This window comes from Eupeodes corollae, chromosome 2, assembly GCF_945859685.1.
Source record: "Eupeodes corollae chromosome 2, idEupCoro1.1, whole genome shotgun sequence".
Taxonomy (NCBI): domain Eukaryota; kingdom Metazoa; phylum Arthropoda; class Insecta; order Diptera; family Syrphidae; genus Eupeodes; species Eupeodes corollae.
This window is the reverse complement of record NC_079148.1, coordinates 73,589,191-73,616,053: the sequence shown is the minus strand read 5'-3', so window position 1 is coordinate 73,616,053 and position 26,863 is coordinate 73,589,191. Positions and strand designations below refer to the sequence as shown.

The 26,863-nt window shown below is 33.7% G+C and overlaps 1 protein-coding gene across 2 annotated transcripts in view; it reads left to right on the top strand.

Moving 5' to 3' along the window:
- Positions 1–26,863, top strand: part of LOC129945994 (protein obstructor-E-like) — a 162,036-nt gene that overhangs the window by 52,699 nt on the left and 82,474 nt on the right. The gene's annotated exons all lie outside the window — the stretch shown is intronic.

Below are 26,863 nucleotides of genomic sequence, written 5' to 3'. Positions count from 1 at the left end.
TATATCGTCATAACAAATATTTTAAGTGTCATTATTTTGCCAACTTATATCCGTATACTAAGTATACGAAAGTGTTAAGAAACAAGCTTATTGCTTTCGTCTATCACGATAAAGGACTCATCTATCATTTTTTATAACTACTTAAAAACAAACCTCGCGTGAAAACAAAGAGGATTTACAGTGTTTTATACGAAAATATGATAGGAGGTATAATAATATGACGCACAAAGTTATATACGAGATATGAGGAAAAAAAATACAGAAAACCTTTCTTTTACATACCAGAGCTGTCGTTTGTATGTGTAGCATTTTTTTTCACTTCAGAATTTCAGAAAGTAGTAAGCTTATAGCATGCGTCAAACTACGATCAGAGGCTCATCATAAGTGCATGTGTTAGTTGTTAGTAAAAAATAATACAAATATAGCCTAACACACGCACAAAATACAAAAAGAAATTAGCATTTAACTATTACAGAACAAAAAATAAAATGAGAACGTTTACGATAGTGGAGCACTGGTTCTAAACAATGATTTTAATCCCAGCTTATTTAAATTTCAATATATCGATGAACAGTTAAAGTTATATAAAATGCTCATTCGACTTAAAGCTTCATTCTTCCCATAGTTAGTTCTATGGAAGTCAATATGTATAAAATCAAATGTGCGCAGGTGATGAGTTCCGCCCCGGTAATTCAAATGTACACAAGATAGCAAATAAGGTGCATCAATTTCACTATTAATGAGTTGATGAAAAAATACTAAGTAATTATTAACACGCCTTTGATGGAGAGATTGCATTTGAAGAAGTAGAATACGATGTTCATAGGGAGGCAGATCATAGGGATCTCTCCAAGGAAGACCTTTTAGGGCAAAGCGAATGAAATCATGTTGAATTCATTCAATACGTTTTCTATGAATTTCGTAATAGGGAGTCCATACCTGCGAAGCATATTTAAGATGATTACAAACATGGCAATTATACAAAGAAAGAGTAACATAGGGATCATTGAACTCCTTTGCCCAGCGTTTTATAAAACCAAGCATAGAACTTGCCTTAATAACAGTAAAATTAATGTGATGTGTAAACTCTAAGTTGGAACAAAAATGAACACCTAAATCTTTAATTGTGGAGACACGACAGAGTTTTTGCTGTGATATACAGTAGTCAAATACGTTACTGATTAGTTTTTTAGTGAAAGTTATAGTCTGGCATTTTAAAGGGTTGAGTAAAAGGCTATTTTTCCCACACCAAAATGTGAAACTATGAATGTCGGCTTGTAAAAGAATACGATCATGGTTGGACTTTATTATTTTGAAAATCTTCATATCGTCAGCAAAAATGAGAAGTTCACTTGAGCGTAGACATGACGATACATCGTTAATAGACAGGATGAACAGAAAAGGGCCAAAATGGCTTCACTGGGGAACACCAGATTGAGCAACAAAACGTTTCAGAATGACAATTTCTAAATTTTACCTCGTAGGATCTGTTTTCAAGGTATAACTTAATCCAAGCTAAGAAAAATTATGGAAAACCAGGGGTCTTAAGTTTAAATAATATAATTCCAAAGTTGGTCAAAAGCTTTAGAAAAGTCAGTGTATACTATACATGCATTTAATTAAAAAAACATTTTTTTATGTTATAAAACTATTCGTATTTAAATTCAATTTAATCTGTTAATTTTAAAACAAAGTGTTGTAAATTAATTTCCTAGCAGTTTACTGAAGTAATTATGAACTAAGAAATATAAACCCTGGTTTCGTGAATTTTTTGCTAAACAATCAACTGTTTAAGATTCTTAAAAGTAATAATCTTCGTATTTGGTAATGGAAAAAGACCATTTTTATTTTAATATTTCTTTTATCAATTAGCTTGGTAATTAAAAAAATAAGGATAAATAACTTTGTTCTGTTATTGTTCCTAATTTAATGGTTTCATCAACTTTTCTTTTGAATACTAGTAAATTAAAGCGTTGAAAATTCTTACCAATTAGATTGTATGAGAAAAAGTAAGAAACATAAATTAGTTGAATGTCTTATTTATTCAAGCTTTATTCACTCTTAAGAGCTTATAAGTTTTTTTTTGTTTGTAATATATCTACTTAATTAATACTTTTGCTGACTAAAAGCTTCCCCCTTCGTCTCCCCAACTCTTCGATCTAAATATTCTCACCTGTAGTTTGAAAAAAATAAAAATTGTTATTGTCTCTCCATCTCTTGAATTGTCTTGCTACACTTCTTTTCTTTTCTAGTGGAGCCTACTATGTTCTTAATTTGTTCCACCGATCATCTTACGTCCGAAATATATGTCCAAGCCAATTTGATTTAACTTTTATCATTGTGTGAAGAATTTCGTCTGGGTTCGTACATTTTTTTGGTTTTGGTGAGATAATCTCACCTTGACTATCAATCTTCCCATGGCTCTTTGACAGGATTGAATGTTGCCTTGCCATGCTTGTATACGTTAAGACCAAAATATTTGCTGTTTTCAAATCATTATTTTACCATACAACTTACATAAAATTTCTTTTGAGGTTGCATAAAAATGTGCTTGTGAAAATGGGTCATCTTGCCTTACTTCACTTGTCGTATGAAATATTGGCGCAAAAGGTTGATAAAATTCAAGACTTACTTTCATTCGATTAAACAGACATTTTGAAAATACTTTACCACATAATAGCAAGATACTCGTATGATGCTTATGGGCCTATACTTTTAATATTTTCTGTCTTGCCTTTTTGCGGATAAGGATAATTTCGTATTTCTTCTATTGTTCTGAGATTTCCTCGGAGACCAAAACATGATTGAAAACACATTAATTTATTTCTTAAACATTTTTGGATGGAATTTGTCGAATACGTATCATTTTTCAAATTGCTTGATTGTTTGTTCTATGGTTTTATATAGATTTCGAACTGATTCATTTCTAGATGCAAGTATTTGGCATAGCATAGTAATTCCTGATGGTTTCCTCGTCGAGGATGTTTAGAACTTTCTTCTTTATTTTTCTGTGAAGTTGTCTTTTCAGTTTATTGGTTTTTATAGTTCCTTTCTGTCAATATCCAAGTTCATTGGTTTTGTGGTTTCATTTTAAATATTAACTTGCCAAACATATTGAATGAGGCGACTTTCTCTTGAGTTTCTTTCTCCATTTCCAAGTCCAGAGAAGTTTTTGTAAAAAAATATAAAATTAAAGATTGTACAATTTTTCCAGTTTGAAACATAGAAAGTTAACAATTAAAACCATGAAAATAAAAACTTACGGTAACTGCATTAAGTTAAGAAACTATTTCGAACATTTGAGGCATGTTTACAAAAATTCTTTAGGGTAGACTATAAAACCACCACTCCATTTAATATTTCGTTAAGTCTGTTGCAGAAAGAAATCTTTCATCAAAATGTAGTTAACGGATTTTTTGAAATATTGGAAATATAGCAAAGAAGTGATTTACATTTTCCTTCTCCTTTCTGTTAAAAAAAGTGCAGATTGATATTAGATTAGCACAATGAGCGATAAAGTTAAGTTTCAAGAATTCAACTCCTTATAGCTTCGGTCGAAAATTTATTATTGAAATAGTTTGTTTCTGATGGAATCTGGTGATTGAGGACCTTTTCCTCTATTTGGTCAATTTTTCTCTTGAAAGAAGCTGATGGAAATTTCTTTCTTTCACTTTTTTTATTTAGTCGTAGTTAAACTTGAGGTTGCGACTTTATATTGGCATTATGCCAGACTCCATGAAAAAAGTATAATTCGGTGTTAAGTTAATTAATTTGAATAATCGTTTTAAAGAAATGCCTTTCAAGTGCTTCAAACTCCTCGAGAGTGAAGCATGTGTTGACAGTCACTTGAAATACGTGGTATTTGGACACTGTATCAATTTTTGTATTTCCAAAAAACTTTGGCAACAAATCAAACTTAAAACTATCTTAGCATTATAGCTTTTTTGTTTGGCCTGCTTCGAAACTTTTAAATCACTTGTTAGAAAAACTCAGAGACATTTAAACTCTTGCGTTCTTCTTTGAAATGCATCAAAAATCTTTATTTTAGTTTTATTTTGTATTTACATGCAAGTCCCATGTCTTGCAAAAGTATTTTAATTTATTGATTTGCAGTTGCAAAGTGAAAGATTTGTCAGCTAGTAAAACTAAGTCGTCTGCGTAAAACAAAACTTTCACTTTGATACTTCCTCCTGGAAGTATATCACAAATATCGTCAATAAACAAATCAAACATTATTGGGCTTGAAATGCAACTCAGTAGAACACCTGTTGTCGTTTCAAACCAATCTGAAAACTCTGTTCCATCCTAAACCAAGTCACTAGTTGACTCTAGAAATTTGAAATACATTAACAAGAATTTCAAGGAGATTAATAGTAATACAATTTTATATGCCAGAGCCTGTCTGTTAACCTTGTCAAAAGCTGCTTTAAAATCCAAAAAACAAGTCAGCGCAAAAATATGATGCATTGTTGAGAGTCCTGACCGAAATCCTGATTGAAATTTGCCAAGACGATTAGAGTTGAAGCAAGAATCTCAGTACTAAGAATAGAAATCCCTCTGTAGTTGTCAGGAAGATTTGAATCACCTTTCTTTTTAAAAATGTATATGCACAAGGTATTAAAATAAACGTCTGCAAATGAATACTCACACTACGACAGCCCTGGTTCAACCATACCACCGGCCACGCCAGAAAGAAATTACTTCTTAAAAAAATACCGAAACCTGAAAACGAAAACCCCAAAAATGTTTCTCTCTAATAATGGTTTACCCAACACCAAATGAAAGCCACTTACCGTGCAATTCATTCAACCATATCAGCATAAATCTAAATTTCTCAACAAAATTTATATTCACCACTGGCACTCTTGGAACATGCATACAATGAATCATATCCTTATTACATACACCAACACCTCCCATTCATATATAGAATATAGACCGCCAGCAATGAAAAAAAAATAAGTGGCGCGCAATAAATTGTTTTAAAGGATCGCACATAACGCAAATGAAAGACTCTACCAACGACCAACCTACCTACAATTTCTCTATTTTAAGTCCTGCTCGTACACAATCGTGTCTGATGCTAAAACATCCGAATATTTTATTTGGAATGCGCGCAGGAAATAACCGCTGTGGTTTTTTTTTGTTTTGTTGTTGAATCCTTAAGGACTATGTCAGAGGCGGTGGCGGTGAGCGGCGGCGACGGTGCAAGCACAAACGTCCAGCTATTATCCTTATGGCGGCAATTTTCGCACAAAAAATCTATTATGCACTTTTGCAATGAATCATCGTGTGCTGCGTCGCGCCGCGCCACGCCGGGAGGCGGCGACACGACCGTCGGTACTATAGAGAGAGTGGGTAAAAAACTTCACTTAAACTGTTTCAAGTCTCAACAAAAGGATTTGCCAAAGCACTCATGGAAACTACTCTCCACCAGGAACGACTGTTATCCCCTTTGTTTGGCCAAAATTAGCATACACATACTCATAAAGGAGCTCAAGTTCACAAAAGAGAACAAAAGTATTTCGAAAGGCAGCAGCAGCAGCGGCGACGACCGAACGACTGTCGATGGAACCGGGTGGCTGGCATCGGCAGGCCGCTCCAAATCGTAACACAAAAAGGACAACAACTATACCTACCTAGTTGGGCAACCATAGATGGCGCCAGAGTATTAAGTTTGTTTGCTTCGAGTTTGGACATTGTCGCTACGTCTCACCAACAAACTACATAGAGGAAAGTTTTTTAGTTTTTCTTCCTTTTTTTTTTTGTTGAGGAAAACGCAAAACTTTTCCTCAATAAAACCAGCCCGATTTAGTCTACGGAGCGGACTTTACGGAACGGGCTGAGTAATTCGAATTTTATTAAACGCTAAAATACGATTCATATGGTTTTCATTTTCATTTTAGTTTTAGTTTTATTTGATTTTATTTTATTTTCATTTTCTTTCGGTTTTCTTACTATTGCGGCTATTTCAATGTTCCAATGCCCCACCACGTCTGCCGCGCCATGCCATACCAACCACCCTCCATTATTTGGTCGGTCGTTACTTAAAGTTGATTGCTGTTTGTGTTTGTGCGCATCTTTATAGTTGTTCTTAAGTGGAACATTAAAGTTTTTGAAAAGCACTTTTGAATTCATTAACAGTTGACGATGATTCTGCTGATGGTGGGCGGGCGTTCGGTCTGTCGGCAGTTTGTGGAGGCAATTGGATAGAAAGTTTTAATGCTTTGTGTCATTTTTACATAAAATTGAATTAATCTCGATTGGTTTGGGAAATCGTTTGATTATGTCAGAACAGATCTTTGGAAATTCAAAGAAGTTTTCAGGTAATTTTTGATGATATGGCTTAATTTTGAAAAGAGAAGTAGTCTCATGTGTGTCCTGTCCGTGTCGACACACAATAAAATTGGATTTTGTGTAACTTTTAATAGGTTCATTAAAAATGTTACTTTTGTAACAGAACTATTTGATTGTATATCGAAAAAGATAAGATACTGATAACTTTCCATCCCGTCTGTCGAATTGTCTAATACTTTAACGAAACATTAATAATAAGATTACGAATTTGAAGTCACTTCCTTTCTATGTTCTTATGATACTTGAGTCGAAAACAATTTTTTATGAGTTTTTGTAGGCGTTCGTGTTTAAAAAAAATTAACTAAAAGTTAGCAATAATAGTTTTCACATGATAAATAAGTTTGGACTCAATATCCGTTTTTGTTTCGAAATTTTGAGTCGAAAATAAATTTTTACAAATTTTAGTATAATTTTGATTTAAATTTCCTTTAAAGATCATTGTCTTTGAAGTCAATATCTGCATTTGTTCTAAATATCGAGGACCGAACATCAATTTTGTAAATTTTGCGTAGTATTTTTTTAGAATTTAATTTGTATGAAAAAAAAAACTGACTATTGGATTCTTTAACTTAAAAAAAATGATACCCCAAACATTTGTTGATATTGTGCGCTTACTCAAGGAGTTATGAATACCTTTACAATAATTAAACACAGTGCGAACAATTAGGAAGGGAGGATATGATAAGAACGGAGATACCGATGCACATAAGTTTTTAATGAAGCATTCCACATTCTTGTAGTGCGACTAAAAAAAGAATCTCTGCACTTTAAAGTACGTCTGAAATTGTGCTCAATGGTAAACTGGTGAGCATTCCTAGAAGAAAGGGTATTACGGTTAAATTGTTTAATGGGAGGAATGAAACTGGGTATTTGAATAGAGCATTGTTTATGAAAACAGCGAAACCTTACAACATAAAACCTTACAACGGTGCTCAAGAGATACAAAAGTTTCAGTAAGACAACGGTCACCTACCATTTTTAGAGCTCCTTTTTGAATTCTGTCCAAGAGACTCAAGTGTGTTATTGGAGTACCTGCCAAGATATGGGAATTGTACTCGAGTTTCAGACGAATAGCCTTTATAAATTATAGCCAGATCAGAAGTGGTACAAAACTTTTTGCATCGTAGGAGTAAACCTAAATACTTAGCAGCATTTTTGACGATATCGAATATGTGATAACACAGCAACAAGTATTTTGTAAGGCACATAGTCAATAGAACTGAAAGCTGTTCAGCCTCCTCGATGCAAGTGGCATTGGGGGAGAATTACGCTTTTATTACAATAGAGAGCATTGAGTTTTCAAAGCATTAAATTCAAAGAGGTTTTTGATTCCCCATTGGAGAATGCTGTCAATATTAGAATTTAATGAGCTTATCATACGCTATCATTTGTAGGCCACATCCGAAGAACAAGGATGAAAATCTCAAAACAAACATGAAAAGCTGAGTGTACTATCATCAGTGAAACGAAAGATCATTTTTAAAAATAAGGAAGAGTGCCGGAGGTAAAACGGAGCCCTGTGGCACACCAGCGTTTATTTTGTGGATATCAGATTTGAACTTGTCGAATTCAACTTGAACTGAGCTGTCTGAAACGTTATTTCTAATCCAGCAAAAAAGAGTTTCATTAATATGAAATCCCCACTTTTTCGATAAGAGAGCTTGATGCCAAACTCTTTTAAACGCCCTTGAAATATCAAATTCCATTATCTTACTTTCTCCAAAACGATGTATGGATTGGTTTCACTGTTCTGTGAGTTAACGAGTGGATCTTTTGCTACTAATCAGAACCTTTTGTGCTGCAAAATATTTCCTAAGCTGAAAATTGATCAGCGTTTCTATGAACTTAGAAAGTTCAAGTATGTGAAGTTAAAAATTAACCTTATTGTGTAAAATGTTATGCTATGAAACCATTTCGAGACTCCACCAAGGATTGGTAATTGAATTCTATCAACGAAGCTTTTGAAAAGTAAAAAAAAAATAAAATGCACGACTGGGTCGCACGAACTTGCTCCTGTATGCTAAGAGTATGTTTAAAAAAGTACTTATATAAGATTTAAAAATAAACCTGTAAATTAAGTTTGTCTTCAAAGATATAAATGCCATTATGTACAATTGTACATAATGAAAACCATAATACTCTCATGAGCAGAGACTTTTAGGGCGACCAGATGCATAGTCGTTGGCGTGGTGTTAGTATCGCAAGTGGAGAAATTCGGCGGGAGCGAGAGAAAAATATTATTTCCATTCCCATGAGCAGCCAGCAGAATAAGGGAGATAATTAATTTTCGACCCAAAAAGTCTACACAATTTCCTTCAATCTACTTGAGTCCATCCTTGTATATATTTTCACATAAAGAGCTTCCATATGAAGGTTGATGAATTTGTTTTTGTTTTATTTATATCAATGCACTTTATATAAAAAACAAAATGGCTTAATATTGTATCTAATAAGGGGATGAAACAAACTTTTGCATGCTTACGTCAGCTGTTTAGGATCTTTTACCGATATTTGTTTTTATTTACATTCATAAGTCTGCTTTTACTTCGGTACGATCTTCGTATATGAAAAATGGTTTGTATTATGTATATATAAGGCTACGATGCGATTCAAAGCTTTTTTCCTTTAGATAGCTTTATTGTAATTTCATATTAGAAGAATCAGGATGGAAAATAAATAAGATAAGAAAGAGGCAGACCATGAATGTTTAAATTGTAAAGCGATCTCCTATTGGTTGTGTAGTTAGGTAGCAAGTAGATGTCTAAAACGAATAAAGAATAGTTCATTGGCGTGCTTAGCTTTATGCAAATAGATAAGGACATGTTTATGATGATAATGAAGGAATGTTATTGGTAGCTAAAAGGTACATACTACATTCCTTCTTTACTATAAGTTTTCAGCGCTAACATGGAGTTTTTACGTTCAGTTTATTTATTTTGTTAAAGTTTTAAAAAATAACAAGCATACGTACAGGTACAAGAAATTGCTATTCATGTGTTGTTTAAGGTCAGGCTTTTGAGCGTTTTGAATTTTAGTTATGAAGTGACACGTAAGCAGTAGTTGTAGAAGTTGTACGTAATACCTTTATAAATAGGTATAATGTGTATACGTTGAAAAAGTGATTCTAATAGAAAATATATATACTCTTTCTGGCCCGTTTCTTTAACTTGTACTAAGTATTTATTATTTTATATAGGCGAAGGCAAGTAAATCATGTGTGAAATAACCTTATTCGTAAAAAATAATATTTTAAAATCACATATACAAAGTTACCAAGATATTACTTCTTAATAGACACTAATAGATTGTTGATTAAATATATCATATTCGTTAATCCGATACAGTTGCGTTACATGGGCGGCCATTGTTGGTATTTACAATAATTTTAGTTATGAAAATACATAAATACATATGTACCAAATGCACTAATTTAGATAAAAGCTAGGAATGTAATTACAATTTTGTCAAAATAATGTGCTCTTTGGGGTTCATGCACAGTTAAAATATTAAAAAAAAAATATTTTAATATTCAAAATTTCGCCCGAAAAATCAGTTTGTCTTCAAAAATTAAAATGTTATTTTATAAATAAAAAAACATTTTATTTTTAAATTTTTTTTTATGAAAATCGTTAGACCGGTTTTTTTTTAAATTAATTTTTTATATATAAAATTTTTCAATTTTGTTCTAAAAATATTTTTGGTACGCAGTTGTTTAGAGATTGTTAATATACGCTATACGTTTGAATTTCGTAAAAAAATGTTGAAACGTTTTCGAGATATCGAATTTTGAAAAAATAAAATTCAATATTTTTTTAAAAATCTAAACAATAAAAAATTACACTTTTGATAATCAAATATTGTTAAAGCAATATAAGAGCTTATTCAGAAAAAAAATTATTGAAATCGGTTTATAAATTACTGAGAAAATTAAAAAACAAAATAACGGTTCTATGAGCGGTACCTTTTCTGGGCAATACAAAAATTTGTTTTTCTTATTAAAAGAAGCCAAGTTAAAAAATAAAGTTTTAGAGAAAATTTAAAGAAAATCTATCGGTTTGTTTTTGAGAAAATTCGAATTTTCGTTTTTTGCCCAAAAATATTGTATGGTGGCCACTGTTAGTTTTGATCTTAAAAAAAAAATGAAAAAAACGCCTAACGCGAATCTGCTCGAAACCTTAACTTCCAAGTTTGAACTCAATCGACCCAATGGTTTAGGCTGTAGGAGCGTGGACAGACAGACAAAATCGACCGGACGGAATTGCGGGACCCACTTTTTTCGACTTGTCTACCATCGTAATATCATGTTTGATTAAAATCTCGAGTTCGAAATTTTGCACGAATGCAAAACTTGCCATATAGTTCCTATATGTCGCAAGTAATAAACAAAAATAGAAGTTTTTGGACTAGTTTTTGTTGATTTTGTAAGTTTTAAATTCAAGCAATCTTGAAACTTCCTCTCTATTTCTTTTAGATATAAAATGTTCCTCATTTGAAATCAACGAAACATTCAAGTCCATTAAAGAATTAAAGTCACTTATACAATACGATCCCAAAAGTTAATTTTTCTAACGGTTAATGGATAAGATCAACCTGCCAAAAAAGTAATTAAAGTAACTACAACATTATACCAATTTAATTCTTGTGTAGGTTGTAGTAGTCTAGGTAAATACATAGAAAACCAGGTATACAAATTAACTTACGCCAAGAATCCATATTTTAAGCTCTATGTTTTTCCAATTGACTGAATGACTTTTAATATTGGGGGTTTTAAGGGCTCTTCCTTGGTACCTTTTCTTAACCAAAAAATATTTGGGATGGTAAATCCATTAATCTCAGGAAGGTAAAAAAGGGTATACGAGTATATAGTGAGACTTAAACTATTGTTATTTAATCGGAAGGACCTTTATTGGTTTTCGAACGCTCCCATTTGTCCTTTTGTATCGTTGGTATACCTTTCATCCCTAGCTAGAGCCTTTTGCCGTTCTTCTAAGCGGAAAAAGTTATACGATTTTAAGTTCTTCATATACCGAAAGATAAGGGTGAGGCGGAAAAATTTGTATGTGAATGGTGTTAGAATAGCAAGGCTCCTCAATAATCCATCCATATCCGATGTTGGCATAAACCGAACTTGTTTATTATCCACATATTAAGGTATGCCAATATAGAACAGATTTCGGGAAGGGATCTGGGGTCGGGCTGGGCTGGTCTGGTCTGGGTTGATATTTAAAATAATGTTGGTGGTATCACAGAGGCTTTATTCGGCATACATAATTCCCAGGTGTATTTAAACAGCTTTCCTATAAGTAGGCGAGGTGTACAAATAACATTCGTATACACGTTTCTTAACAACCAAGCAGCATCAGCAGGAGGGTGGAGACTGTGGGAAAGGCTGTTGTTGTTCTATCCTCTTTGACATGAAAATAAAGATAGATGCTGTGGTGATTTTGGTCCTTCTATGTGATGGCAGAGTGGCATGCAAGGTTTTAAATCCGAATATATTTTAATGGTATTAATAAATTAAGGACTTGCTTTATGGAGTAGGTATAGGTTTGTATTGTAGGTGTATAGCTTACATCAAATTATGATGACACAGGTATTATTATGTGCTGAATTATGTTATGTCATTTGGGTTTTTCTGCCGGGTGGAATATAGGATGGGTTCATACAGCCTTATTGTCTTGTCAGGATATGGGACTTAAATGGTATTTTTCTTTTTGTTCATTGGATGTATTTAAGGTGAAAAATATTAGCATATTACATGAAGATGTTGTTTTTATTACTGGAGGAGTAGGTACGGTACGGTTGAATTTGATGAGTGACATTAAAAAAGGCTGTAAGAAAAAAAACATATACATATGTAATTAGTACTGATCCGGTGATATAATTTTGTTTTGTTATGCGCAAAGTTTTTAATGAATGCAATTAAATTCGAATAGGTGTACATTAAGCTTGTATGCTTACCTAAGATATTATTACTTTAATATAGGATAGGTATTAGGTATAGCAGTTAGATGTATACCTATAAAATTTTATCCGAATGAAGGCAAACAACGCACGGTACCAATTTATAATTTTTGATTACCTTATTATGAGTAAATTAAGTTTTATTGAAAGCTTGTGAATTGCATACTTTAAGTTAGGTAAACTCTTATTTTTTGGGGGTTTCTTCAATAAAAAACACTATAACTCATAGTCTAAAAAAGCGATATTTTGACAAAAAGTCAGTTCCATATATCAACGTAGAGCGAAAGAAACGCTTTACTCTGGACCACGTTGGGAAACATTGAAAACTTACTATTAATAAAGTGAAGCGTTTTGTTAAGGGGGTATTCTGGTCTAGAGACAAGAATTTTAGGTAATTTTTGAAGTGCTGTAGAAAAAAGCAAGCACCAATATTAGCATCAATTTTTTATACATTTTTTATTCACATTAGAAGCATACACAAAAAATAAAAAAGTTAAAAAAAATCAAAATTCCGTAAGTTATCAGCTGATGGAGTGGTGCGTCTCAAAAATTTGGTGCGTGACCATACCCACGATTTTAACTCTCCTAGAAATCTGAAATCAAAAACTAAAAAAGATTATTAATCTACAATAATGTCACAATGTCTAGAACTACGGAAAAGTTACAAACATTTTTTTTTTACAAAATGGCGACTGCCTAAAAAAAAAATAAAAATGTACCACTCTTTTGAACATTCTTCGATTTTTAAAAATAGTAAAAATGAAAATTTGGGGATGGCCGTAGTTCCAGACGTAGACAAGTCCCTAAAGAAGAATCTCTTAAAATTTCAAGTAAATCGGTTCGGCAGAACCTGAGAAATCGTGGGTATCAAATTCAAAAATACAGTTCTGATAAAAACGAGTTTAAAGTACCCCATTATGTCTTTTGTTCTATTAGTTGCAGCTCAACCGATTTGGATGGCTGCTCAGCAAAATACTTATTTCTCCAAAAATAATTTGAATTTGGGAAAATCCGCTCGTAGACATATTCTTAAATAGTTGAACTATGAAAATATGAAAAAAAAATCGATTTTTTTTTATTTCTAGACCAGAATACCCCCTTAATAGTGCAATCATTGAAGGACGTTTTTCTAACTGCCCAAAACTACGTCGATGATCTCTGGTGGAGATACATAATTATACCTCTAACTAAATACTTTTTATAGGTTATGCCAAGGCATGATACCATAAAAAAAACTCATTTTTGATGGATCAAAACCTTAGTAAATTGCACATTAGCTGTGTTATATGCACATTTCGACTTGAGGTTCCTGCAAATGATTTTCACAGAAGCTACATGGATGAAGAGGAAGAGAAGACAGTGTCTTAAAGGTCTATACCCCATTTGGGAGAGTATTAACGAAACGAGCCTACTAGTGGTTTTAGAAATTCCGTAATTTACTGCCTCAAAGCTTCATTGCTAGCTTCAAATACTTTAACATGTAGAAGAGATCTTGAGATATCTATTTTACCAAAAAGTACCAACTGTTTATCACCCACCTTAACCTGACCTAACTTAATGGTCTCTATAATAAGATCAATCTTACATTTGGTATTATAATTAACTGTTCTAGCTGACATTTAAGATCCTAAACAACAATTTGTGGTTAAGTTCAATAGAATTTCTTTTTTTATTAAAAGAATACAAAATATTGCAAATAAAAGAGGCTGGGATGCGACCCAAACTGATAACTTCCCATCCCGTCTGTCGATTTGTCTTGCTTAAAAGTTTGTCTATATGTGCTCGTATCAAATTTTACCAAATAAGTTTGAAAGGATATTTAAGTCGAAGATCAATTTTTACCAACTTTTATTATTTTTTTTAGGTTTTTATTTTTTATAAAAAAAACTGTCAATTCAATTTTTCTCAACATTTTTCAGAATATTGAAAACAATATTTCTTATAAGATAAGAATTTTCTTGAGAGCCCTTTCTGCATCTATCTGGCTTCTTATCTGTATAACACAATTTATTTGAAATCGACATCTCATCTGGTTCTTGAGCTATGGACGACAAAACGTCGCGAACGTACGGTCGTACGGACTCTATAATTTCGACTCTAGGGATCTTGAAACGTGGAGAAATGTACAAATTTTCAATTTAATAAATGGGCCCATTACAATAACTTCCTATGGGAAGTTAATAAAAGAATGGATAAGACTTGTAAGTTTCTATGCCCTGGTTTTCTAGTGCATTTTGGAATTCCGTTTTTTTTAAAACGATATAAAAAACAATATTAGATATTTTGAAAACTTCAATACACCTTTAAATGTCTTGGATTTTGTAACAAATAATGTGAAACATTTTCTTTGATGTGCTTTTAAACTCAATTTCTTTATTTTTAAATTCAAACACAAAACATTGAAAATCAATTTATAAAATCTTGTTTACGTTTTCTTTTGCTGCATATTTCCAATTAAAAAAATGTTGTGAAATATTTAAAACTATATTCATATTTTAGCGCAAAATAATTTCAAAATTTTATTTGCATAAATAAAACTTCAGTTCAAAAACACGAAATCCAATCGAACTTCACAAGTTATACATTTGTATGTAAGTAGATTCTTTGGAAAGTAAAATTAAATCAATTTACTTTTAGATATTTTACTAAGAAACTATTTTCGATTCAAAAACAACTCAACAAAAGTTTTGCTTTAATGCTCTTTTTATAGCTCATCGAGGTTTTGGTTTTATACAAAGTAAATAGGTAATTCAAAGTAAGTTGTTTTATCTGAAAAAGGTAAGGTATAGACTTTAGAAGTTAAAGTTCGATAATTGAATAAGTTGGTTGTTTTTCTCCAATTCAATATAAACACTGATGCTTACGGTTATGCAAATAGAAAAGTAATAATATCACATCTTATTATTATTTACTTTTAATAATATTATTAGGGAGAACTTTAAATAATTAAATTTATAGGTATTAAAATTATTGTATGCTTCAGAATTTTCCAGAAAGTTATAGCTTATTACCTTAAGCAAGCGTCAAACTACGATCATAGGCTCATCATATGTGCATGTGTTAGTTGTTAGTAAAAAATAATACAATTATAGGCTAACACACGCACAAAATACAAAACATAATTAAAATTTAATAAAAACTATTAGAGAACAAACACAAATAAAATAAAGACGTTTACTATAGTGGAGCACTGGTTCTAAATAATGATTTCAATCCCACCTTATTTAGATTTAAATCTTTCGACGAGCAGTTTAAGTTATACAAAAGGCTCATTCGACTTAAAGCTTCATTCTTCCCATAGTTTGTTCTATGGAAGTCAATATGTATAAAATCAAATGTACGCAGGTGATGAGTTCCGCCTCTGTAGTTCAAATGTACACAAGAAAGCAAATAAGGTGCATCAATTTCACCATTAATGAGTTGATGAAAAAATACTAAGTATTTATTAACACGCCTTTGATGGAGAGATTGTATTTGAAGAAGCTGAATACCATGTTCATAGGGAGGCATATCGTAAAGACCATCCCAAGGAAGACCATTTAGGGCAAAGCGAATGAAATTGTGTTGAATTGATTTATCACATTTCTATGAATTTCGTAATAGGGAGTCCATATCTGCGAAGCCCTCAAGATGAGGGCGAACATAGCAATTATACAAAGAAAGAGTAACATAAGGATCATTGAAAATCTTTGCCCAGCGTTTATAAAACCAAGCATAGAACTTGCCGTATTGCCAATCAAATTAATATGATGTGTAAATTCTAAGTTGGAACATAAATGAACACCTGAATCTTTAAATGTGGATACGCTAAAGGGTTTTTGCTGCGATGTACAATAATCAAACGCACTACCGATTAGTTTTTCAGTAAAAGCTATCGTCTGACATTTTAAAGAGTTGATGCTAGTTTTTCCCACACCAAAATGTGAAACTATCATTGTCGGCTTGTAAAAGAAATCGATGATGGGTCGATTTTATTATTTTAAAAATCTTCATGTTCTCAGCAAAAATGAGAACTTCACTTGAGTGTAGACATGACTATTCATCGATAATAGATAGGAGGAACAAAAAAGGTCCAATATGGCTTCCCTGGAGAACACCAGATTGAGCAACAAAAGGTTCACAATGACAGTGTATACACAGTCAAGTTCAAACCTTGTTCCAAAGCGTTTGAACATTATGTTCGAGAATGTGATAATGTTTATAATGGTTGATCTTTTTTCACAAAACCATGTTGCTGTTCGCAAATGAGTTATATACTAAAAAACAAAAGCTGTTACTTGACATTTTATCACACCATTTTTCATATTTAAGATGTTAAGTTTCGATTTGAAAAAAATCTTAGCTATATAATCTGCTTATCAGTCAATTATATTTGTATCGTTCTCAATAAATATTATCAATATTGATTGGTATCCAAATATAGCTTGAAACTCGAAATGTACACACATAATATGTGAAGAAGTCTCACTTCATCTCTTGGAAAACCCTTTTTTCGAAAATTTATGTCACGTCTCGTCATATCCTAAAACTCTGCCAAAGAAAAAAAAGGGTTCAAAGATGCAACCGAAATCTCCACTTTCCCATTCCTAAACCTACCCAATTCCTGATCCAGTAATCTGAAACCCATAATTAATATTATATATTATAAATATATTAAATACGTTAAATGCTTAAGTTAAGTAAACTTTTTCTAAATCTAATTTTAAGACTAACATAATTTCAATAATTTACAGCCTAAGACTTAAATGTAAAGCTTTTAGATTGTCTCTTTATATTTTGACGAAACTAAGGGTTTTGTTTGCTTTTTTAATAATATAATAATAATGATCAGTAATTCTAATAAAACACCAGGGTCAGAAAAACCAGATTAAAGTGACGAATTCAACATACAGTCATAATTTATTTCGTAACGTTTGCGTTTAAAACACATTGTCTTACACTTGTCAATTTTAAATTGACATGAAAGTTACCTCTGAATATGACTATATAATATCTATCTTTAAGAAGCAGTTAAGCCCAGTTTATTTTTCTTAACTAAAAATTTAGAACCTTTTTTACAGTTATGAATAATTCTAAAGATCAGGGAACTTTGAACATTTCAGGGACTCGTTGAAAAATGTTCAACATAAATGCGGGTATTCCATCAAGACCAGGGCTTAATTATTCATTTTGTTTTAAAATATTGTCACGTAATGTAATGATGTAAGTTGGATGTATTTTTGTGTTAGCATAAATAAGAAAAGAGATGCTTGAGATGAAGAAAAATATTCAAAGGCAGTCTTAAAATAATATGCAAACATGTTAGAAATTGACTCTGTATGACGCTGTATATCCGTCAAATTAACGTTATCGTATCTTCAAAACATTATATAGGTTAATTTTCAGATCAAATTCAGTATTACAAACAAATTAAGAGTACAATTGAGAAGTATAGTGGCAATCTTCACGGTGGCCCGTCGAGAGGAATTTCGGGCCCGGGACGGAAAAATATCCACATTTACCATATTTTTTCAAAAGTTCATGCTTTCTGATATAGGTAGTGCGTTCTAATTTCAATTACCAATAGCATGAAATTGGTTGGTTTTGTTTGCAAAGTGAACCAAAAAAAAGTGTTAATCAATCTCACGATGCCAGTTTAGTTGAAATGGAGGATGGATAGAAAATAATTCTATATGCAATTAGATCATATTCCGAACAGAATCATACATTCAATTCGACATTGCAAACATGTTAGTAACTGATAATACGGAAGATTTATTATTTTATTATTAAAAAGAAACCTGGAATGAAGGTCAATCACCTACTATAAAAATAAAATAGAGTGAAGTAAAAGTATTTGAAATTTGTCTTAAAAAAAAACTATGTATCTCAAAAGGTTTACATTAAATACTTTTTACTGTTTTTTTATATTAAAATATTATAACTTTGTTTTCATTAGAGTTAGTTTGCATTCAATGAAATATTTTCTTTTTGCAAACGAGCTTTCCTAGCTTTCTGAGCAGCAAAACAACTTATAATTGCATTGAAATTCAATTTCTTTGCCATAGGTTCTTTGATGCATGTGTGTACGGTTACAGGTACGGTGGAAAGCACACGGAGAGCAATACAAATGTTGGGGAAAATCGTCTCCAAGTTCTGGGAATAAATAGTTATGTTTTAAAAGGTGTTTCTCTTGAAATGTATTTCTTCGTCTGATTCAATTTGCTCTCCAGCTCCTCGACTTTCTCCAAAGTCTTTCTTTAATTGCCTTTTTCGTTTCGATGGAATTGATTCTGGAACAGCACCCGCAATCCAGTAGTAACTGCTTAGCATTCATATAAAATTTGATCCCATCCCGAATAATGTTCAAATCGGAGATCAAGTTGTCCAGATTTCGAATTTAAACTTCAATAGTCATGTTTCTCATGTCATGTTTCTCTCGTAGTACCCGTAGCATGATGGTTAGTGCGTTGGACTGTCATGCAAGGGGTCTTGGGTTCAATCCCTGCCTGTGCCACCTTAATTTAAAAAAAAAAAAAAATAATTTTCGCGGATACTGCCTCTTGCGAGGAATTGACAAATCCTTCAAGAGTAATTCTTGTCATGAAAAAGTGCTTTCTCAAACTAGCCGTTCGGATTCGGCCTTAAATTGTAGGTCCCTTCCATTCCTGACAACAGTACTCGCACACAGGAATGGTTGAGAGTTGTAAGTCACTAGGCCCTGGTTCACAACGGACTGTTGCGCCACCCCATTTGATTTTGAGTCATGTTTCTCGCTTGAAGCATGCTACTTCTTTCATATATAGCGCTAAAAACCTTGCCTTGAAGAAATAGAGACGCATTCAAATTTCTGCTTATATTATCACTTAAGGTTTCTAATGATGTTCTAAGGTTTTTCAGATGATTTGTAAATAGTTTCAGTGTCTTTATTCTAGCTGATCGTCTTGTATCGAAAAGTTTGTGATAGGATCCGGGCACATGCTGCTAAGCAAGCTGAAACACTTTTGAACAACACCAATTGTGGCAGTACAACATTCCGCTGAATCGACTCCACACACGCATTCGGATTTTTGTTTAAAATATGACTTTGTGCACCATTACACTCTCCTTTCATATTGCTTCCATTGTCATAGCCATTGTGCACAACATTCTTTAAAAGTCTGTTAATGTTTCGCAGATAAAATCGGCCATTTTTTGGTGCAATCGACAAATTCTGAATTTCAAAAAATGTTTCGTTCCTAGCAGAAAAAAAAATAGCAGAAAAAAAATTTACAAAAACAGAAACCGAAATAAATATTTCGGTTTTGTTTTAAGTTAGTGGGCCCCTTATTTTGACTTTGAAATTTTTGAAAATAAGAAAAGCGAAACAATTTCTTACAACTTTCTTTCAGAGTCGCCCAATTTTCATTAAATATTAATAAAAATGTACGCCAATAATAATTATAGACCTAGATCGGCAAGCTTGTGCCTGATAGATTGGTAAATACAAACAAGGGCCCGATCGCGAAAGCATGAATGATTTTAAATTTTCGGGCCCCTAAAAATAAGTGGGAATAGGTATGTTGATGATGAATATAAAGTATATTTCAACAAAAAAACTCTCCTCATTTCTTTCAATTTTACGGTCACCTATAAAATCCCGGGGGATTTCCCCCCTTTTCCCCCTCGAAGGGGCTGTAATCTCGTACGAGATTTTAATCGCATGAGATAACAGCAGAATTAGTATTCATTACATCAAAGAATTGGACAAGATCAAAAATTCTTCCATTTTAATCAGTACGCTCAATTTTGTTTTAATATTGTTTCAAAGGAATTGTTCAAATTCCCAAAAATTTCGATAGTAGAAACCATTTATTTTTACGCATATTATTTCGAGCGAGAATTGCAAAATACTCGTCGTTCGGGTAGAACGCCCCGAAAATTAAATTGTTGGTCGAAAACATAGCTCTTGCAATGTGACCTCGAACGAGATTTATCACGAAATTGTCAATTCTTTTGATTTGAGCCTCGTTGTACAGGACCTCGTTGGAATAGTAATGCACGTAAGAAGATTCGGCTGTTCGATATAAGTCGGTACAGCGTCGTTAACACTGCCAAACACGCGAAACTTCTCCATCCGGGAAGAGACAACGTTGAACCACACAGGACAACCATAAACGATCATCGGCCGTATGAGGGCCATGTAGCAAATTACCCTCACTCTGGGGTCAAGTCGACTGCTAGAAAACAGCCGTTTCGTCAGAGCAAAGGCTCCTCTGGCCCTGGTCAAAGCAGCATTTATATGTCTGTCGAAATATAAATCCTGATCTAGCCAGATAGAGTCCAACGCACTGACCATCATGCCACGGAACATACTCTCTTACTCCAATCAATAAACCTCCACCAAAAAACTTGATAGGTGTTGTCAAATATCTTATAGTCATTTAAAGATGGGTTCAACGATGTTTAAGTTTTCAAGAGCACGTTACGAGGGATTGTATTTATATTTTTTTAACTCTTGTCAAACATTTTTTTCGAAAACATATTTGACATATCGTCACATTCTCCTGAAAATCTACCAAAAATAAAAACGGTCGATATAGGCAACCCAAATCGCAGCATTTATACCCCCATTAACCCAATTTCAGTTCTAATACTGGAAACACAATGGATCTATGCCAAGACATGTTATTTGATGTTGATGATCAAACCTAACAGAACCTAGTCATTTTTTATTATTCTTTCCTTTACAAATCTTAAAAATGTAACATACAGAAATACTCTAAACTATAGCTACTTTAAAGTCGATAAATCGTTCTTTTCGGCTTAAAATGAACAAAGACCAAAATAACCAATCTTAAAAAAACCTCTTTTAATAGTTGATTCTAAATTAACTTTGTTTTATCTATTTAACACACTTTTTTCTCTTTATTTTCAGGTAAGTTCATTGCTTCCACAAGACTCACAATCTCCATCATAGGCAAGTTTGGTGATACTAATAATGAATCTATAGATGGATATATAAATTTGTACCTTATAATCTTCGAAATACACCTAGGTTAGGTACCTTGCTAACTAAATATAAATGCCTGTACACTTAGAAACAGAGTCAATCTAATACAAACTCTAACGTGTATCCATGACAAAGATGCCCCAGAGCGTATTATGCAGAGTAAAGTGTTGGTAATCAAATCAAAATCCAATTTCGTTTGTTAATTTTCTGAGAAAACCTCAATTAATAAAGGTTTTTTGTATATGAAATCTAAAATCTTGTCATAAGCAACCGTGCAAACAACACAACAACAACTACGACTATAGCAACTCTAGAATGAAGCTGGGCTCATATCTTGAAATACCATACAATTATTAAACCTTCATGTTTCTTACCTAACCCTTATATCCTACTCCTAGCTACCCAGCTTCTTCCTATATACATACACCTTTTAGGTCATCCTATACGTCTATACTATATAATATGACGATGACGAACTTAGGTTTTTGCATGTTTTTGTGGGGGTGAAAACAGAAATTACTATTAAACTTGTAGTGGTATGGCGTAGGGCTAACTTCATTTAAGACTGCTACAACTGCTGTGGCTCCCTGGCTCCCTTTTGGCCTGCTTGTTCTGAGCTAGCTAAGACTATACTCTGAGTCATGTGACTTGAGCTTGAGAGTGAACACCTTTCGTCATATATTGTTTGTCTTACAGATTACCAAGCGAGCTTGTCATGTCCTGGGCAAAAACAAAATCCCACAGCGTTAAAAGGATATTTATTTTGTGTAGTCGCCTCGAGTGTGGTGTAATATGTTAGAAGTTTATCACCATCAATGAAAAGTTATGACAATGTAAGATGAAAAAAATACTTCTACACTTATGCAAGGGTAGCAAAAAAAAAAGAAGAAAGGAATAAGTGAGAAATGAAAAGGGATAATGGTTGTCATCGTCACATAACTGTTTTCTTTACTCTTTGAGATGTTTTGCAAGCAATTTTCAAGGAGCAGGATCAAGTGGAAAATAATATTTAAGTTGAAATAGAATACGATATGAGCTTGTGCTTATACGAGTATGCTTATGCCTTGCGTCTTGCGTGCACGGACACCATCTAACCTATAAACACTCTTATTGTCCTGTCTACACAAAGCCACACGCATTAAAAATATTCGTAAGTGAATAATTGTTAAATGGCTTAGAAGTAGAAGAGTAAAATAAAACAACCGAAAAATACAATAAACATACCCCACATAAAACTCCAACCTCATGTCAGCCACAGGACCGTTGGAAAAGGAAACTTTTCTCAAAATATATACGTATACAACGTATCATATAAATTATTATTATTATTATAATAACTATGTGTGTTTTGTATGCACAAGGATGTTTCTATATGTGTCAGAATAATACTGTTAGTCGACGAAAAATTATAATAAATGGATGTGGTGGGCATTCGGGTTATTTGCTTGCTATGAATATGACAACGTTTTGCTTGCGTTTTAACAAGAGAGTCGTGTTAACCAAAGAACTTATACGGTATGCTCGTACCTAGTCTCTAACGTTTTATATTACTTGAAAAGGATATATCGTGTTTTAAGACTTAACTTTCAATAGAAGTAAATTTAATGTTGACGTGGTAAGTGTAAGGATAGTACTTTACTTACACCCACATCATTTTAATATTTATGTAAACAGGGAAAGTATGGAGTATAATGAAAGCATTGTGGTGATGATTTAATGTTCTGGAAATGAATATATACATATATACAAACAAAAAATGGGTCATTCTAGATGATGAAACAGCTGAAGTCTAGAAGATGGTGTGAAGTAGGTAAAATGTTGGTTTCAATGAGTATTTTGAAGCATATATTTTAAATACTCATGCTTATACCTCGTTTTATAGTATTGAACGGCTTTTTAAAGAGACTCATAAAATGTTATACATAAACGAAAGATTGTAAGAAATTGTTTAATTTTTTAAATTCAGTTTTGTGGCGTGAGTAATTTTAGTCACAAGGACAATGTTTTTCAGTGTGTTTCAAAGATTTTCCGAATTGTATCAATATTGTCCTTTCATTCTAATAGTGTAAATAAATTATTTTTCCATTTTGGTCACTAATTTCTTACTGTTTCGACAAGAAGGTTATGGTTCAGTTCATAAAATTTGTTGTTTAATCAAGGCCGCAAAGAAAACCTAACATAAAGACGAGTTTTCCGGCATCGCTTTAAAACGCTCTTTAATGTTCTTTAAAGGAGGCTGACAAATTTACAATGAACATCTTCACTTTTTATTTCCTATTTTAAGGGCTAAAATGACAATAAGTTTCTTAATTTTTTTAAGAACGTTGTTGCTTAGCAAAATACCGTCTTACTATTAAAATTTTGACGACTTCATTCAAAGAAAAGCGTTCCAAGATTCCCACCCCTATTTATGAGCTAACCATGGTTTAGAGGGGTTTTGGGTGAATTTCATTTGGTAATGCAAGAAATTGTGTTAAAAACTAGCTTTTTTCCAAAGATGATATACTCAGTTCTATAAATGAGAAGAATGTTTTAATAATATAGATGTTTGATCTTTTTTCTTAGTAAAATAAAACAAAATTTAATAAGCCTGGCTTATTTAGGCGTGTTTTCTTCTGACGGAATTTTCAGTTTGCTAACTTGTAGAATGAAAATGATGCAAGATAACAAAAGGGTCAAAATACAACTGTGTTGCGCAAGCCTTTTGAAACTATTTTGATCAAAAAAGAGTAAAAAAAAATTACAAATTAAAGAGTGAGAAAATGTTTGTTTCTTGGATTTAAAGGCACATAATTTTTTTGAAAACTTAGATTTAAAGGTACATAATTTTTCTGAAAACTATACGCAAACAAACTAAGGTAAAAATTTAAATTGAAAAGAAACTTTAGTGTGACAATCGCAAAGTACACGTGAAAGAATCTCCCTTCACTTCAGTTCTCGAAGTTTTGATATAAAAATAATAGATATAAAACGTTTATTATGTTTTTCATTGTTGGTTTAACAACAATGTCATGTTTACTGCTTTTGGGACATTTTTATTTTTGAAATTCATGTTTAAATCTCAATATTAGAGTTAGGTTAGGTTAGGTTATAGTGGCTGTCCAAGATGGAAACGGACACACTTAGGCTAGTTTAATGGCCCATTGTGATACCACATGAATCTTGAGGCTTCCTCCTTAGCTCAATGGAACCAGTTAGAGTCCCTTACAAAACGTGAGAGGCTGATTATACCGATATGATTTAGATCGTTTATCGTTAAAGAAGAATTCTCCTAGGTAATTCTTGCGTTTTCGAGCTAGAGCAGGGCATGTGCAGAGAAGATGAAGAACCGTTTCTTCCTCTTCCTCGTCCATACAGTTTCTGCAAAAGTCATTTGAGAATACGCCTAGTCTCGTGGCGTGCTTTCCTATTAGACAGTGTCCGGTTATGACACCTATTATCGAGTTTATATGCGATCTGCTTAGAGAGAGCAAGCACCTTGAACGTTTTAAATCCAGTGTTGGCCAGATGTTTTTCGTGGCTTGACACGTGGTGATGTTGGTCCACCTGGTGCCTGCCCTCCTCGCAGCGTCTTGCATTAGTAGCAGTTTACAAGTAGCGATTGGTATGCCAGTACTGGCCAAACGTGGTAGGATGGGCTGTACTGTACCGTTCCTGGCGAGTTCATCTGCCTTATGGAATGTCTCTATGGCCCGGCACCCAGCAAAGGTGAATATTAAACTGTTGCGCTATCTCCATTAGAGATGATCGACAGTTATGGACTGTTATAGACTTTGTAGAGACAGAGTCCAGAGATTTGATAGCGGCCTGGCTGTCGGAGAAAATACGGATATCAGATGTTGATATCACGTTTTCTTTGAGCCAAGAGACTTCCTTAATCGCCAAAAGTTCCGCCTGGAACACGCTACAATGATTGGGAAGGCGGAATGAGAGACTTAATTTCAGTCGTTCAGAGTACACACCACCACCAACCCCTTCTTTGGTTATTGAGCCATCTGTGTAAAAGTGGATTGACTCATCCTCTAAGAATGTCCTATCCTCCCAAAAAGATCTGGTAGGTATAGAAATCTGGAAATTCCTATCGAATTGTAGTTGGGGGATGGTGTAGTCTGTGTGCTTTGGAATTGATTCTAAGTACCTTAGAATTACGGAGTGGCCAATGTTGTTGTTAGTCCACTGCGACGAAGCATTGAGGCGAATAGCCGAGCTTGCAGCTATTTGTTTGCTAAATATGTCAAGAGGTGTAAGTTAGAGCAAGGTGTCCAGTGCTGCAGACGGGATCGTGCGAAGCGATCCGCTTATACATAGGCAGGCTGAACGTTGGACTTTATTTAACTTATCCCTGTTTATACCTTTCTCTAAAACAGTCCACCATACTGCCACACCGTACGTTAAAATCGGTCTGATTACCGATGTGTATAGCCAATGCGTGATTCTGGGCTGTAAACCCCATTTATTACCACTAGCGACGTCACTGAAACTGGCTTGTTTCTTGATGGCATTGAGGGGGGTGCTGGTGTTGTGCACCCGAGGCCGTTTTGGTGTCGGCACGGCCCCCTCAAGAGACCTTTCTCTCTTGGACGTAGAGTCCTTATTGGATCTTTTTGAAGCAAGTATGCTTTTGGCCCATTCGACGCTAGCGGTTTGCTGTGGAGTCTTTTCAGCCCCCGATGATGCACCAGAGGCCTTCAAGATTTTCGCCGCTTGCCGCCTTTGTCTATAAAGGCCTTTAGAGAGTTTTCCATTTCTGGAAGTATTCTCACTAGTAGTGGTAGGGCCATTTTTCACAACCCTGCCACTACTGAAATTAGGTATCGCTACCTTTTTATTCTCGTTGCTACCATCAGCAGAGGAGGGTCCATGGTTAGCCACTACTCCCTTCTCTGTGTTGGCCGCAAGAGATACGACAGCAGGCTTTGACACCAAGCTCTAGCCCGGTCCTGAAGGGATACCGGTCTCACATGTGTTTTTGTTTTTGTTGTTTGTTTTGTACATATTTGGTCCCACGAGACGCGAAGAAAAAAGGTCCATCTGCACAGAGATTCGCATGTACAGATAAGGCTAGTTAATCGGGAGGTCGCCAGGTATCCGGATACTCCGTTAGAGACTGGGCTATTTTTGAATTGGGCCCCCAGCCAGGCTGATCATCGGCACGGGTCGTTTAACACCTTAGATCCAGCCCAATATTGATGAGTGGTAGTTGGGGAGGAAGAGAAAGGGTGGGGAGTCAGTTGACGTTAATTCATCATTTTGACGTGTTAGGAAAAGATTGGGATTCGGTAACAGCAATTCAGCTAGGTTACCTAGAGTGAGAAGGAGTATAGGAGATAGGACCGTTGCTAGTTTTTTCGCCATTACAAACGTGGGAGGTGGGATGGGACTTGGTGACATAAACGTAGCCTGGTATGCCTTGCTTATGTGGGAGTGGATGATGATTTTGGGAAGGTAGAGGGATAAGAACGTCCTTTAGTTTCAGGACTCATCTGGAGAAAATTCTCGAGAATCATTGACCTTACTCAGCTTCTACAACTCGACAAGTTCGACGTTCAGAGTAGAAGAGTTCAGAGTATT